Here is a 17,355-nt window from a genome sequence, read left to right as displayed (position 1 = left end):
TGGTGGTGGCATCTGTGTGGATGTTTTTCAGCTGCAGGGACTGGGAGACTAGTCAAATCATATAAAATTGTCTTGTTCACATACACATGGTTAGCAGATGTTATTGCGAGTGTAGCGAAATGCTAATGCTTCGACTGTGCAGCAGTATCTAACAGGTAATATCTAACAATTCCACAACAAAAGGACAGCGCCCCGCATATAAAAGCATGAAAAACATTTTTCAACCAGGCAGGTTGAAAGTCAGAAATAGCAATATAATAAATGCCTTACCTTTGAAGATCTTCTTTTGTTGACACTCTAAAAGGTCCCAGCGACATCACAAATGGTCCTTTTGTTCGATAAAGTCCTTCCTTATATCCCCAAAAAGACCAATTTGCGACCAAGCTTTAATCTTTCTAGCGCAGGGGTTCCGCTAGCGGAACACCTCGACAACATTCCGCTGAAAAGGCAGCGAGCGAAATTCAAAAATATTTTTTGGAAATATGTAACTTTCACACATTAACAAGTCCAATACAGCAAATGAAAGATAAACATCTTGTCCGATTTCTTGTCCGATTTCAAAAATGCTTTACAGCTAAAGATGATTATGTCAGATCACTGCCAAGTTTTGATTCCAAAACATCCGGTGATTTTAGCAGAAATACTCATAATAAACATTGATAAAATATACTAGTGTTATTCACAGAATTAAAGATAGACTTCTCCTTAATGCAACCGCTGTGTCAGATTTCAAAAAAACTTTACGGAAAAAGCATCATCTGAGAACGGCGCTCAGAACCCAAAACAGCAAGAGGAATAGCCGCCATTTTGGAATCAACAAAGTTAGAAACAACAACATAAATATTCACTTACTTTTGATGAACTTCATCAGAAGGCACTCCCAGGAACCCCAGTTCAACAATAAAATACTGATTTGTTCCATAAAGTTCCATCATTTATGTCCAAATAGCCTCTTGTTGTTAGCGTGTTCAGCCCAGTAATCCATCTTCATGAGGCGCGAGCATTTCATCCAGACAAAAACTCAAAGTTCCATTACAGTCCTTTAGAATCATGTCAAATCAATTGTTAGGATGTTTTTAACATAAAACATCAATAATGTTCCAACCGGAGAATTCCTTTGTCTTCAGAAAAAGCACTGGAACGCGAGGTAACTCTGTTGGGAGTGCGCGTCATGAGACCGAGGCACTATGCCAGACCACTGACCCAAACAGGTCTCATGAGCCCCTCCTTTATAGTAGAAACCTCATTCGAGTTTCAAAAGACAGTTGCCCTAGGAAGTGCAACCTCATCCATTTCTCAATATGTACTCCGCTAGGCAAAGCTTTGAAAAACCACAAACCTCAGATGTCCCACTTCCTGGTTGGATTTTTCTCAGGTTTTTGCCTGCCATATGAGTTCTGTTATACTCACAGACATCATTCAAACAGTTTTAGAAACATCAGAGTGTTTGTATCCAATACGAATAATAATATGCATATATTAGCATCTGGGACAGAGTAGGAGGCAGTTCACTCTGGGCACGCTATTCATCCAAAAGTGAAAATGCTGCCCCCTATCCCAAAAAGGTTGTTAACAATGTGGTAAGTTATGCATAAGTATATTCATGAAAACCGAAAAATGAGACCATGACAATTCCCACTCTCTCTTCACCTGACTCTATGCCTCCAGGATACATTTCTGCTGGACTCCACAAAAATAAAAGCCCTAAAGAAGCTTCCTCATGCTTTCGCCCAGTCTTCCCCATTCGGCCCCAGGTTCTAAGAGGTGTTCCCAAGCCATGTGATTTTATTGCCACTTAATAGGCACATCCCCTGATAGGCAAGTGCGTATCCCTAATCAACGTTACATCCTCTTGAGGTAACTCAGCACTGTATATGCTTTCACATTAATGCCTTCAACATGTTGTTTAGAGAACAATTACCCCAACATCTATCCTCCTCATGTGATGCATCAATTAACCAATAGAACAAGTAGCTCCTAGACTTAAACCATCTGCATGTACAGTGCCTTGCGAAAGTATTCGGCCCCCTTGAACTTTGCGACCTTTTGCCACATTTCAGGCTTCAAACATAAAGATATAAAACTGTATTTTTTTGTGAAGAATCAACAACAAGTGGGACACAATCATGAAGTGGAACGACATTTATTGGATATTTCAAACTTTTTTAACAAATCAAAAACTGAAAAATTGGGCGTGCAAAATTATTCAGCCCCCTTAAGTTAATACTTTGTAGCGCCACCTTTTGCTGCGATTACAGCTGTAAGTCGCTTGGGGTATGTCTCTATCAGTTTTGCACATCGAGAGACTGACATTTTTTCCCATTCCTCCTTGCAAAACAGCTCGAGCTCAGTGAGGTTGGATGGAGAGCATTTGTGAACAGCAGTTTTTAGTTCTTTCCACAGATTCTCGATTGGATTCAGGTCTGGACTTTGACTTGGCCATATGTTTATTTTTGAACCATTCCATTGTAGATTTTGCTTTATGTTTTGGATCATTGTCTTGTTGGAAGACAAATCTCCGTCTCAGGCTCAGGTCTTTTGCAGACTCCATCAGGTTTTCTTCCAGAATGGTCCTGTATTTGGCTCCATCCATCTTCCCATCAATTTTAACCATCTTCCCTGTCCCTGCTGAAGAAAAGCAGGCCCAAACCATGATGCTGCCACCACCATGTTTGACAGTGGGGATGGTGTGTTCAGGGTGATGAGCTGTGTTGCTTTTACGCCAAACATAACGTTTTGCATTGTTGCCAAAAAGTTAAATTTTGGTTTAATCTGAACAGAGCACCTTCTTCCACATGTTTGGTGTGTCTCCCAGGTGGCTTGTGGCAAACTTTAAACGCCACTTTTTATGGATAACTTTAAGAAATTGCTTTCTTCTTGCCACTCTTCCATAAAGGCCAGATTTGTGCAACAACTGATTGTTGTCCTATGGACAGAGTCTCCCACCTCAGCTGTAGATCTCTGCAGTTCATCCAGAGTGATCATGGGCCTCTTGGCTGCATCTCTGATCAGTCTTCTCCTTGTATGAGCTGAAGTTTAGAGGGACGGCCAGGTCTTGGTAGATTTGCAGTGGTCTGATACTCCTTCCATTTCAATATTATCGCTTGCACAGTGCTCCTTGGGATGTTTAAAGCTTGGGAAATCTTTTTGTATCCAAATCCGGTTTTAAACTTCTTCACAACAGTATCTCGGACCTGCCTGGTGTGTTCCTTGTTCTTCATGATGCTCTCTGCACTTTTAACGGACCTCTGAGACTATCACAGTGCAGGTGCATTTATACGGAGACTTGATTACACATAGGTGGATTGTATTTATCATCATTAGTCATTTAGGTCAACATTGGATCATTCAGAGATCCTCACTTAACTTCTGGAGAGAGTTTGCTGCACTGAAAGTAAAGGGGCTGAATAATTTTGCACGCCCAATTTTTCAGTTTTTGATTTGTTAAAAAAGTTTGAAATATCCAATAAATGTCGTTCCACTTCATGATTGTGTCCCACTTGCTGTTGATTCTTCACAAAAAATACAGTTTTATATCTTTATGTTTGAAGCCTGAAATGTGGCAAACGGTCGCAAAGTTCAAGGGGGCCGAATACTTTCGCAAGGCACTGTATGTCTACAGTGGAATCTAGTCTCTCTCTTTAGCTCTGCTTCCTCTGTCATGGTGTTTTCAAGCTCACCCATTACATGGTGTTTTCAAGCTCACCCATTATGCAGCTGGACCTTACTTTTTGTGAGAATTATGCACCCACCAAAGAGAGACATGACGATCTTTACCACTGCAGGTGCTGTAAGGAGTACCGTATGTGTGAAACAGACCAAATCTATCCCAACACCCCCTCCTGGTGTATCTGGATGTTCCCTCAATCTCCGGAATTCAGCCCATGCCCTTGGTTATCTCTGTTTTCACCTGAGGATATACACACTGCAACACATGGGTCATTTCCTGACAACATCATTTGTGACATTTGAATAACCACATCCTGTGTACTCCCATCAGTCTCCCAGTTACCAGTTATCAATCTTTGTGGCATGAGTCTTCATAAACTGATATCCCAACAATGCTACTAAAGTGACCCCTGCTACTACTAACATGGCCCATGCCTATAATCGCTTTCAATTGTGATCCCTTCGGCAACTGCCGCGAGAATAACTACTGCCTGTAATATATCAACTGTTCGCCGGCTGTTAGAAATTGGGAACGAGATTATTGAATTGGAAGAATATTCAACCTACATATCATTCCATCTAACCCATAACACACTAGTCACTACTCCTAATGCACCTCTACAGTTATAAACATACTAATACATTCTAAAATCATTAAGTCAATATACATCAATCCCTCCTCTGGAACAATGATCACTCTCATGTTCCACAAAACCTTAAAACACATTGACTTAACAAGAAAAGAGAAAAATCAACATAAGTATCTGTTTAATAACTTCCCACTACTCTTAATGCAACTAGAACTGGGGGGAAACGTCCATCCGTTACGTTCTATGTCCATGTTATGCAGGTCTTCATGCCATCTCCTTCATCTCCATCATTGGGTGTTATTACAAAACACAGACTATAAACCTTACATGTAATTACTTGTATTCTATCACCCAGACATCTCTATTTATCAATACAATGTAACATTAAAATTATAATGAAATAATAAAACAAAAGAAACAAAAACCTTTATGTTAACCCAAGCTATCATCCAGTAAGTTCTAACAATTTAGAGATAACGTTTCCAGAGCTTCCCTAGGCCTAATACATTTGAACAGTGTTCACCTGTTCAAAAGCAACTCTCTCTTGCTTTATTGCCAACTCATAACTAAAACATTTATAAATGATCCAGCCCAAATTCACAATAACATTCCTTAGTGCTTACTTTAACTCAAATTCAAATGTCTCAATTTAGCACACATCATCCCTATTAAAATGTACATTTAAAAAAATAAAACTTTTAGTACAAGTAATAACTATGTTCATTACAGCCCCCTTTGTACCTGTTTTCCTGTCATGAGTGGCCTGGTAATGAAAGATCAGTAACTCAATGCATTCTTTAGTCCAAACTGTTGGCAGTGTGTAGACTCAGAAGTGCTAAAAGTCACTGTCGTATTGCACACCCTTGTCGCTCTTTCTCCAGCCGGTTAGCGAGGGCTTTGAGGTTTACACACACTGTTTGTGGTCAAATTACTCCTACCATGTATTAAGACACAATCTGATGTCACCTTCCATGATAACTCCTTTATTCTACTGGCGACCTCTCAGAAGAGTTATCAGATCATGAAGTTATCACCCTAACCCCTCCTAGAATCCCAAACTCCATAAATCCCAATCTGGTGAAATTTGTATCGAAACAAAAACCAAAAATTAAATCAACAATACATATATCACAATCCATTTGGAGTAACTGTCATCTCTTGTTAACATATATTTGAACTTCTATATGCAGACTGAACAAAGTAGATTTTTATGTCTACCCAAAGACCATGACCCCAGGGAACTGTTAATTTTCCCTTTGAACACGTGACTTAAAAACTACATGTTAAATAAAAAATGTACTTATTCAAATAACTAGTCAGCTTAGATTACAACTCTTTATAATTTCCTGACAAAATCATAGAATTTCAAAATAGTGATACGATTTGAATAGATTTTATAATTTAATCCCAGCTGTTTCGATCATTTCTAATGAGATTGATCAGGTCTCAATAGGAAAGAAATCGACACCATTATAATATTTCCTCTCTCACTTCTTTCCCTGACCTTCCGAAACCCTTTAAATACATTTCAAAAACATTTTATCCTTCTGCATAACCAATTTAAAACTGAATTGAAAAGACCCCATCCAAAATAAATCCCACAGTGTCAACAACACTAACCCATATTCATAACCAGTAAATGGTGTGTGCGTGCTGGTGTATGTGTGTGTTAAACCATATGTCAAAAAGAAACAGAAATGGCCAGGCCTTCCCATGCTTTATTCAGAATGCACTACCCTTAGTCACTATACACCCATATGATATTATGTGATTGGTCTCTCACTGTCATAATCATGTACAAATATTCTGGTATTGTTAATAGACCAATTTCCAATCAACACATTTAATCTGTTTCACCTTCGATTGTTCCTGTTAACCATTCTAAATGTAATACTTTTTCATTTGCAAATGTAGTCAATTTCTCAGCTGAAGAAATCAGTGATATTTGATCCTGGGCATCAAATAAAAAGTTTTAGAAATGGTCACCTATGTCTCCCTTAATTAACATACACACTGTATTGAACCTGCATTTTTCCTGGAAGCAAGAATTCTTATTCAAGACCCATCAGATAATACAGTGTTCCATTAAGTGGAATTGACCCCAATTTTAAAATAAACAATCCCAGAGCCCCTTTCCAGTAATCCTATAAATTTAACCTGTTGCATAAGTTTAGTAAAATACAAAACTGTTGTTTAACAAATGTAGAACCTTCAAAAAGTTGGTGATGTCTTATCAGCTTGGCAGTCAAGACGTATTTCATTCTACTTGCATTACTGGACACTGCTCCACATAATGGAGACAGATTATAATTTTTTAATACATTAGCTTCCTGCTCAAATTCACTGGAGTTGAATAACTATAAAACCAAGCAACAATAATCAAAATCTGTCAAATAATGTTTCTCATACCTCTACTTCAAATATCCCACTACCTGCTTGCTTTCAACCGCAGCTAATCTTTTTTACAATCTCATGGTTCAATCCCTCTACTCATCCTTTAACCTTGTATTGAAACATCAGCATATCAAATTACTAAAATATTGTTAGAGTGCTATAAAAAGGTACTAATAACATATTACCATTCACATACTGTCAACACTCATCACATTTACATCAACCCTCCTTTTCAAATACTATATTTTTATCACTAACCACTGCTTCACACTCATTAAACATCTATTATTTTAAGATTAACCTGTAATGTGCCTAATGTTGAAAATACATCAGCCAATTCTTAATCAATTCAAATTCAAAATTCTTATTTTCCAAATGACTGTCTTTTGTTACCTTCACTAGTCTACATCTCTTCACTTAAATTAATCAGAGTTTGTTCTGACACTAGAATAGGGAGTAATGCTGATCTACCATCAGCTGTTAAACGAACTGGGCTGTCACTGGAATTAGCTGCGTTTGTCCCGAGCATCCTATAGTTTTGGTATATTTGTCAGACATGGGGAGATGAGAGGCATAATTTGGATTTACATATGTGTGGATGGCTCCAGAATCTATCATTGTGGGTGTGCCTCTGTTCTCTATTTGAACTTGCAGCATAAGTTCTTGATCAGCTCTCGTGGATATCATTGAAAACTGACCCTCGCCTGTAGGATTCTCTGGGCATCCCTAGTATCCCTGATTAGGCCCCGCCCATGGGTTCACAGGGCCCTGTGGTTGTCTCTGATTGTTTTGCCAACCATCACAATGTTCATAAACTAACTAAAACATTTTAGAGTTCATTTTAGGCTTAGTAATCTCTTTGCTAATTATTTTACCCCCCCTTCTATAATCCAATCCTTCTATTAACTATTTTCCAAGGTAGGGCTATCCACTTCCCAGACAATAATTAATTAGTCACAGCACTTAATACCTTGTATTAGAACCTATACTATAATGTCTGCAAATGTATTACTGAATAATAGAGATTACTTAATGTCTTATTCCAGTATAGCGCCTCAAATATCACTATTATTGATAACCCATGTTACCAAAACCATTCACACTTGTCTTCCTATTTCCACATCATCTTTCATAACAGTTCAACTTTTCTGGGTTCCTTCCTGCACCTTGCTCAGTCTCCCCTGTCCTTTCCAGGTCCCTTTCTTTTACCTAAGAGGGCACAGAGAGAGTCTCCTTATCATCTTTCACCTCTATTTCTCTCTATATTTCCACAACTCCAAACACCCACTGGTGTATGGTGGAGGTTGTGTAAACCATTCCACCTTCTTCCTGTCTGACTTCATTGTCCTTCTTCAACATTCCTGAACCTGCAGCATAAGCTTTCTTTATACTTTTGAACAATCCTTCTCCTTCTTTAAAAATTCTCAGTATTTATTTTTCTCTTTCTTTCTTGTCCTATTGCTACTGATATCCATACTTTCAAATTTGTATTTATTGTTTAGTTATTCTTTTATCTTCATTTAATATCCGCACTAGCTATGCTGTCTTGGTTATTTGTATTGTGCTATTCACCTATTTAAAACCAATCCTCCTCTGTTGCTTTAATATTTGTCCCTGTCATTCCTGGATTATATCTTCCTAGTTGTCACGTCCTGACCTTAGTTCCTTTTTTATGTCTCTATTTTAGTTTGGTCAGGGCGTGAGTTGGGGTGGGCATTCTATGTGTTGTTCTATGTTTTTGTATTTCTGTGTTTGGCCTGGTATGGTTCCCAATCAGAGGCAGCTGTTTATCGTTGTCTCTGATTGAGAACCATACTTAGGCAGCCTGTTTTCCTACTATGGGTTGTGGGTAGTTGTTTTCTGTTTTGTGTTGCTGCACCTTACAGGACTGTTTCATTTTCGTTTTGCTCTCATTGTTATTTTGTTTAGTGTTTCTGTTCCAATTAAATAACATAAACACTTACCACACTGCGCATTGGTCCGATCCATCATACTCCTCGTCAGAAGAGGAGGAAAACTGTTACACTAGTGGTCTGTTAAGTCATGGATTGCTCGTCCACACTCTGTTTCCTCCTACTGTTTATCCACATTACTAAATGCCTCTTGGAGGTGCTACTATAAACCATACTACCGTACTGTCCTTTATGTGTCTATTACCGTTATTTATTCCAATAGCATAGATTTATTTCAACCGCATAATATAGCTATAATTCTCTGTAATTTATACTCCTCTACCCCAGTATATACTTTATACTCCTTGTTTAACACTTGTTTCATAATTCCTCTGTATGCAAGGATAGTTATTCAACATATAATTTTGTCAATCTCCTATCTTTACTCAGTTCCATTAAAAAACTTCTTAGGGATAGGAGGCAGTATTCGGAAGTTTGGATGAATGAGGTGCCCAAAGTAAACTGTCTGTTACTCAGGCCCAGAAGCTAGGATATGCATATAATTGGTAGTATTGGGTAGAATACACTCAAAAGTTTCCAAAACTGACAAAATAATGTCTGTGGTTATAACAGAACTGATAAAGCAGGTGAAAACCCGAGGAGAATCCATCCAGAAAAAAATATTTTTTGGAGGTGACACCACTTAAAATGCATGTCTATGGGAAAATCAATGGAATACCTCCCAGATTGCAGTTCCTAGGGCTTCCAGTAGATGTCAACAGTCTTTAGAAAGAGTTTCAGGCTTGTTTTTTAAACTTTTTTTCACTTCATTATTTATCTCCGGTAATGAACATACATTTCTCTGTCTTAAATTTGATCATTTATTTACATATTAGGGTACCTGAGGATTGATTAGAAACGTTGTTTGACTTGTTTGAACAAAGTTTATTGGTAACTTTTGAGATTCATTTGTATGCATTTTAAACGAGGGAAAACGGTGGATTACTGAGTCAAGCGCGCCAACTAAACTGACTTTTTGGGGATATAAAGAGGGACTTTATTGAACAAAATAACCATGTGTTATGTAGCTGGGACCCTTGTGATTGCAAACAGAGGAAGATCTTCAAAGGTAAGTGATTTATTTCATCGCTATTGCTGACTTTCGTGATGCCTCTGCTTGTTTGGAAAATGTTTGTAATGCTTTTGTATGAGGGGCGTTGTCCTCAGATAATCGCATGGTATGCTTTCGCCGTAAAGCCTTTTTGAAATCTGACAAGGAGGCTGGATTAAGAAGAAGTTAAGCTTTTAACTGATGTATAACACTTGTATTTTCATGAATGATTATTATTACTATTTATGTCATTTGAATTTGGCGCTCTGCAATGTCAGGGTTAATTAGTGATTCACATAAAAAGGAGGAGAGTCTGAAGGAAATGATAACAGTACCTCACTAATGCTGTTTTCGTAACTAAGTGGAAAGTGCGAATTTACCACATACAACTAAGGAAAACCAACTTGAATGGCCCTCCAACTAGCGGAAATGTCATCATCCCTGAGATCCAAATTCTACCACTTGCTGACCTCTGATGTCACCTACTAAGGAAATTACTTCTATAACATCATTTTCGGCAGCTAAATTATTTTTTATGTATTTATTTAACCTTTATTTAACTTGGCAAGTCAGTTAAGAACAAATTATTATTTACAATGACGGCCTACCAAAAGGCTAAAGGCCTCCTGCGGGGACGGGTGCTGGTATTAAAAATACTAATATATTAAATAAAAATATAGGGCAAAACACACATCACAACAAAAGAAACAACACAACTCTACAGAAAGTGAGACCTAAGACAACAACATAGCATGGCAGCAACACAACATGACAACAACATGGTAAAAACACAACATGGCAGCACAACATTGTAGCAGCACAAAACAGGGTACAAACATTGGGCACAGACAACAGCACAAAGGGCAAGAAGGTAGAGACAACAATACATCGCAAAGCAGACACAACTGTCAGTAAGAGTGTATTTTTTTTTACCAGGCAAGTCAGATAAGAACACATTCTTATTTTCAATGATGGCCTAGGAACAGTGGGCTAACTGCCTTGTTCAGGGGCAGAACGACAGATTTCTACCTTGTACCTTGTCAGCTCAAAGATTTGATCTTGCAACCTTCCTGTTACTAGCCCAACGATCTAACCACTAGGCTACCTGCCGCCCCATGATAATTAGCAACACAACACGACAACAATATTGATATTGTCCATGATTATTGTCCATGATTGAGTCTTTGAATGAAGAGATTGAGATAAAACTGTCCAGTTTGAGTGTTTGTTGCAGCTCGTTCCAGTCGCTGTGTGACAGTCGATGTGTGAGCTTTGGGGAACTTTAACAGAATGTGACTGGCAGAATGGGTGTTGTATGGGGAGGATGAGGGCTGCAGTAGATATCTCAGATAGGGGTGAGTACGGCCTAAGAGGGTTTTTATAAATAAGCATCAACCAGTGAGGGTTGCGACGGCTATACAGAAAGACCAGTTTACAGAAGGGTATAGAGTGTTGTGATGTGTCCTATAAGGAGCATTGGTAGCAAATCTGATGGCCGAATGGTAAAGAACATCTAGCTGCTCAAGAGCACCCTTACCTACCGATCTATAAAGTATGTCTCCGTAATCTAGCATGGGTAGGACGGTCATCTGAATCAGGGTTAGTTTGGCAGCTGGGTGAACAAGGAATGTTTACGATAGAGGAAACCAAGTCTAATTTTAACTTTAGCCTGCAGATTTGATATGTACTGAGAGAAGGACAGTGTACCGTCAAGCCATACTCCCAAGTACTTGTATGAGGTGACTACCTCAAGCTCTAAACCCTCAGAGGTAGTAATCAAACCTGTGGGGAGAGGGGTATGGCTGCCTTTCAAGCAATGGGAACCTCCCCAGAGAGGAGAGACAGGTTTAAAAGGTCAGAGATATATATAGCGGCAGCAACCTTAAAGAAGAAAGGGTCTAAACCATCTGACCCAGATGTTTTTTAGGGTCAAGTTTAAGGAGCTCCTTTAGCACCTCGGACTCAGTGACCTCCTGCAGGGAGAGACTTTGTAGCGGGGCAGGGAAAAAAAGGGATGAGTATCGGGGCTGGTCACATTAGAAGGGGAAGGAGAAGACAAATTGTTGGACGGGCAAGGAAGCATGGCTGAGTCAAATAGTAGACCTGACTTAATGAAGTGGTGAATGAAAAAGCTCAGCCATGTGCTTCTTGTCAGTAACAACCACATCATCAACTTTAAGCGACATGGGCAGCTGTGAGTGAGAGTTTATTCTTCAGGTCTTTAACCGTTTTCCAGAACTTATTGGGGTTAGACTCACAGAGAGTGAACTGCTCCTTAAAGTAACTAACTTTCAATTTATCAATTTTAGGTAATAAGCTTCTAAGGTTAACGTGCAGAAAACCCAGGCTTTTACGGGAGAAGAAATCAGTGAAGCAGATTTCAGAGCACAAGTCAGAATTGGGGCTAGCAACAGTAGATGGGCCATGGTGTATATGCACATTTCCAGATATCATCAACAGTCATACAATCAAGGCAAGGAAGATGACAGGGAAAGCTCTGCAGTGTTGATTTATGACATTTGAATGTGCATTAGATGGCAACAAGATCATACTGTACAGCAATTTCATCAGGTAACATAAATACAAAGCCGGCGAGAGGTGGTTAGAATGGGATGGGAGGCCAAAAGTCTGTGTAGTCAATAGAGAGTCAGAGTCCCGAGTGTGGGAACAAACAGTCTGTCCCACCGTTGGGTAAACAAGAAAGTTAATATTCAACAAAGCATGAAGGAGTCATGTAAAATATAACAACAAAAAGCTATCTATTAATGTTTCTTTTTTTACTCTATAATTTGTTTACAAACATGATAGCTGGACATTTAAATGTTGGTTGACGCAGCTTGTTGGCCATTAGCCAATCGGGATTTCTCAACGAGTTCAAAGGACATGAATTCATCTAAATGGTATTTACTACTTCACAACTGGTAAATTCCCACCTCCCACCTGGTTGCAAATTCAGCATTACTAAATATACAGAATTCATTGAGGCAATAGTGTACATGTGGAAAAGTAATGTAGGCACACTGAGACATGCATTCAGGTAAACCACCTAAGTCTACCACCGCCCTAAGTCTTCTATACTGCTGTTGACATACAATGACCTTTCACGACAACTGGTAAAACTGCATTGACTAAAGGAATGGCCGTTTGTCAATGTTCATCAATTGTCTTGTCATTCTAAGGCAGACACCATGTCAACATCCCTTTAATCCTCAGTAACTGTTTTGACCCCAGCCCAAAACACACAATTCCGCCTATTGTAATTTGATAAATAGGAATAATTTTTGTATCAAGGTTTTTCTGTAGACATACTTTAATTACAAGTTATTCATACCACCAGAGGGCGGAGGGGGACCTGTATCAATTATTTTGACCAGTAAGACAGATCATCTGCCTAGATATAGCTATCCACGTACTCACCTAAGATTATACTTTTCTATACCACGTATCATAAGACTGTGTACAAAACCAAAATGACCTTATTTTGTGCATATAAAAGTCTTCCAATGCATATAAAAATCTTCCAATAAAGTCGTCCAAAAAGTCGGCTCTCAGGATCACCTTTCGAAGTGAACTGATGTACTGTCTCTTTAAATGGCAGTCGCTTTAACTACATAAATATGACAGCATTATGATTTACTTCAAAGTTCAGAAAACTACATGATACTTTAATCAAATTATGGTCAATTAGCTTCTTAGTATTGTGGGTTGAATTTTGGAAAAGAAATGCACATTACATATTTTTTCATTATACGGTACATTCAAATGTACTGTAATTTTGTTAAAATAAGTCTGTTTCGGTTATTTTTCTTTTTCAGATTAATTACATGTCTAATGATGTTTGGATAATAAATAAGTTGATATTTTGCTATAATTGTTGCTTTAACAAATAGTTTCTCCTTGGATCAAAGTGAACCCTGTTGGTAATCGATGTATGTATGGTAGTGCACTTCAGGTGAGGCGTTACTAGCCGTCACTAAACCCTCAGCAGCATCCAGGCCAGGGCCATTAGGCCCAGAGAGGAGCGCATTGTGGAGGCTCCCGACGCTGGATGGCCCTGGGTCGTCACCACCCAGTCGTTGTCAGGCTGGATGTTCCTGAAGACGTTGGTCATCAAGTCAGAGGTGGAGTTGTGGTCAATGTGCACTGTTGTGCTGAAGAGATCAATCTGTGTAGAGAAGGTTAATGAATTACTGGGATCATAGACATAAGTGTCACATCAGGCTGGCCCAATGGCTTTACCCACTGGGCACAAACGTCAGCTCAACATCTACTTTTAGTTGAGCTGCCAAGTAATGTGAAATCAACTAAACTTTGAGATAACTGCTCTCCAAGTAAATATATCAATATATCACAAAAACAACTTTGAGGCACTGCATTCTGGTCAAAAGTGAAATAAAAATGACAAATTACTGAAATATATGTACAGATTGTGATATCTTAATTTGATCATCCTGTTGTTGCTTCTACTGTATTCAAGGTTTAAAAAGCTTTTCTAAAGTTTGTGATTTTCATTTCAGACTTGACATTCCATAATGAAAAATGTAGCAACCCCTGTAAAAAAATGTCCAAAAATTATAATCCACATAATTCATATTTCCTGTTGCTGCAGGATTATTAACCTGCTGTTTGAAACTGGCTCAAAATTAAGATACAGGATATGTACAGTTGAAGTCGGCAGTTTACATACACTTAGGTTGGAGTCATTAAAACTCGTTGTTCAACCACTCCACACATTTCTTGTTAACAAACTATAGTTTTGGCAAGTCGGTGAGGACGTCTACTTTGTGCATGACACAAGTAATTTTTCCAACAATTATTTACAGACAGATTATTTAACTTATAATTCAAAGCATCACAATTCCAGTGGGACAGAAATTTACAAAGACTAAGTTGATTGTGCCTTTGGGGCTGCAGGGGAGCCTAGTGGTTAGCGCATTGGACTAGTAACTGAAAGGTTGCAAGTTTGAATCCCGAACTGACCAGATACAAATCTGTCATTCTGCTCCTGAACAATGTAGTTAACCCACTGTTCCTAGGCTGTCTTTGAACATAAGAATTTGTTCTTTACTGACTTGCCTAGTAAAATAAAAATTAAACAGCTTGGAAAATTCCAGAAGATTATGTCATGGCTTTAGAAGCTTCTGATAGGCTGATTGACATAATTTGAGTCAATTGGAGGCGTACCTATGGATGTATTTTAAGACCTACCTTCAAACTCAGTGTCTCTGCTTAACCTCATGGTAGAAAACACCCAAAACCTAAAAAAGTGTAGACCTCCACAATTCTGGTTCATCCTTGGAGCAACGCCTGAATGTACCATGTTCATCTGTACAAACAATAGTACGCAAGTGTAAACACCATGGGACCACGCAGCCGTCACACCGCTCAGGAAGGAGACGCCTTCTGTCTCCTAAAGATGAACGTACTTTGGTGCGAAAAGTGCAAGTCAATCCCAGAACAACAGCAAAGAAGCTTGTGAAGATGCCGGAGGAAACTGGTACAAAAGTATCTATATCCACAGTAAAACGAGTCCTATATCGATATAAACTGAAAGGCCGCTCAGCAAGGAAGAAGCCACTGCTCCAAAACCGCCATAAAAAAGCCAGACTACGGTTTGCAACTGCACATGGGGACAAAGATCGTACTTTTTGGAGAAATGTCCTCTGGTCTGATGGAACAAAAATAGAACTGTTTGGCCATGATGACCTTCGTTATGTTTGGAGGAAAAAGGGGGATGCTTGCAAGCTAAAGAACACCATCCCAGCCATGAAGCACTGGGGTGGCAGCAGCATGTTGTGGGGGTGCTTTGCTCCAGGAGGGGCTGATGCACTTCACAAAATAAATGGCATCATGCGGAAGGAAAATTATGTTGATATATATTGAAGCAAATGGGTCTTCCAAATGGACAATGACCCCAAGCATACTTCCAAAGTTGTGGTGAAATGGCTTAAGGACAACAAAGTCAAGGTATTGGAGAGGCCATCACAAAGCCCTGACCTCAATACCATAGAACGTTTTGGGGCAGAACTGAAACAGTGTGTGCGAGCAAGGAGGCCTACAAACCTGAATCAGTTACACCAGCTCTGTCGGGAGGAATGGGCCAAAAGTCACCCAACATATTGTGGAAAGCTTGTGGAAGGCTACCTGAAACGTTTGACCCTGTCACTACTTCAGCCGAAGTTGGTCCTTCCCCTTGTTCGGGTGGCGTTTGGCGGTCGACGTCACTGGTTTTCTAGTCTCCACCGATCCGCGTTTCATTTTCCATTTGTTTTGTCTTCATTGTACACACCTGGTTTCCATTCCATAATCATTGTTCCACTCTTTAACCCTCTGGTTTCCCCCTTGATTTTGTGCGTGTTTGTTATTGTCAAGTTGTCTCGTTTTGTGAACTGGATTATTTTGTCTCCTTCATGGAATATTGTTTTTAAGTAAAGTTCCGGTATTACTCATCTCTGTGTCCTGAGCCTGACTCCGCCTTACCAGCATCACCTAGACATTTGACAGAAACACGCACCCGACCTAATGGAGTCAGCAGGTGCACACAGCCCTCCTATACCTGTGGAGGAGAGCGTCCAGCAGCATGCGACTAAGTCTCGGCCATGCCATGGATCGCGTGCTGCAAACCATGGAGCGATGGGAGAGAGGGGTTTTTCCAGCAACCCCATCATCATCACCCCAGCTCCCACAACAAGCCACACCGCTGTCCACCCCTCCTTCACCTGAACCCAGTGGGATTCGGCTCGAGCTCCCGAGGGAATATGATGAGATGGCTGCCGGGTGCCAGAGGTTCCTAGTCCAGCTGGAGCTCTACCTGGCAACCATCCACCCGGCTCCTTTGGGACGCGAGGGTGTGAACGCCCTCATCTCCTGTGTATCTGGGAAAGCGCTTAAATTGGGCCAACGCCATCTGGGGAAGGGAAGGAGCGACGTTGGACAACTATGAGGATTTCACCCGCCGCTTCCGGGCGGTTTTCGATCATCCACCTGAAGGAAGAGCGGCGGGGGAACGCTTGTTTCATCTTAGACAGAGGATGAAGAGCACATAAGACTTTGCACTGGACTTCGAACTCTGGCCGCCGGCACGGGATGGTATGAGCGGGCCCTGATCGACCACTACAGGTGTAGTCTACGCAAGGACGTTCATCAGGAGCTAGCCTGCAGAGACACCACCCTTACATTTGACTAGCTGGTGGACCTATCCATCCGGCTGGATAACCTGTTGGCCTCCCGCGGACGTCCGGATCGGGGTCTGTCAGTTCCATCCCCCAGCACCTCCGATCCGACACCTATGGAGCTAGGAGGTGTTGCTCTGAGGGGGACCGGAGGGGGAGGCATTCCCTGCACCACCTGTGGTCGCAGAGTACACACTGCTAGTCGTTGCTGGGGAGGTTCTGCAGGGAGTCGAGGTAGCAGGCAGGGCACTGTTGGATCATCCCAGGTGAGTAGGCACCCGACTCAACCAGAGCTCCCTGTTGCTCACATGCTTGTGTTCATATAATTTCCTGAGTTTTCCCTGCATTCCCAGTATAAGGCGCTAGTAGATTCAGGCGCAGCTGGGAACTTTATTGATTGTTCATTTGCACATAGTTTAGGGATCCCTACTGTTCCTGTTGATATGCCCTTCCCTGTGCACGCCTTAGATAGTCGGACATTAGGGTCAGGGCTGATTAGGGAAACCACCGCTCCCTTATGAATGATA

General features: G+C 40.3%; 1 pseudogene; it reads right to left on the bottom strand.

The window, feature by feature from the left end:
• Positions 1-13,629: 13,629 nt before the first annotated feature.
• Positions 13,630-17,355, bottom strand: part of LOC139387283 (carbonic anhydrase 4-like) — a 17,724-nt pseudogene continuing 13,998 nt past the window's right edge.

This window comes from Oncorhynchus clarkii, chromosome 28 (assembly GCF_045791955.1).
Source record: "Oncorhynchus clarkii lewisi isolate Uvic-CL-2024 chromosome 28, UVic_Ocla_1.0, whole genome shotgun sequence".
NCBI lineage: Eukaryota > Metazoa > Chordata > Actinopteri > Salmoniformes > Salmonidae > Oncorhynchus > Oncorhynchus clarkii.
The sequence above is the reverse complement of the archived record's forward strand: the minus strand, read 5'-3'. Positions and strand labels throughout refer to the sequence as shown.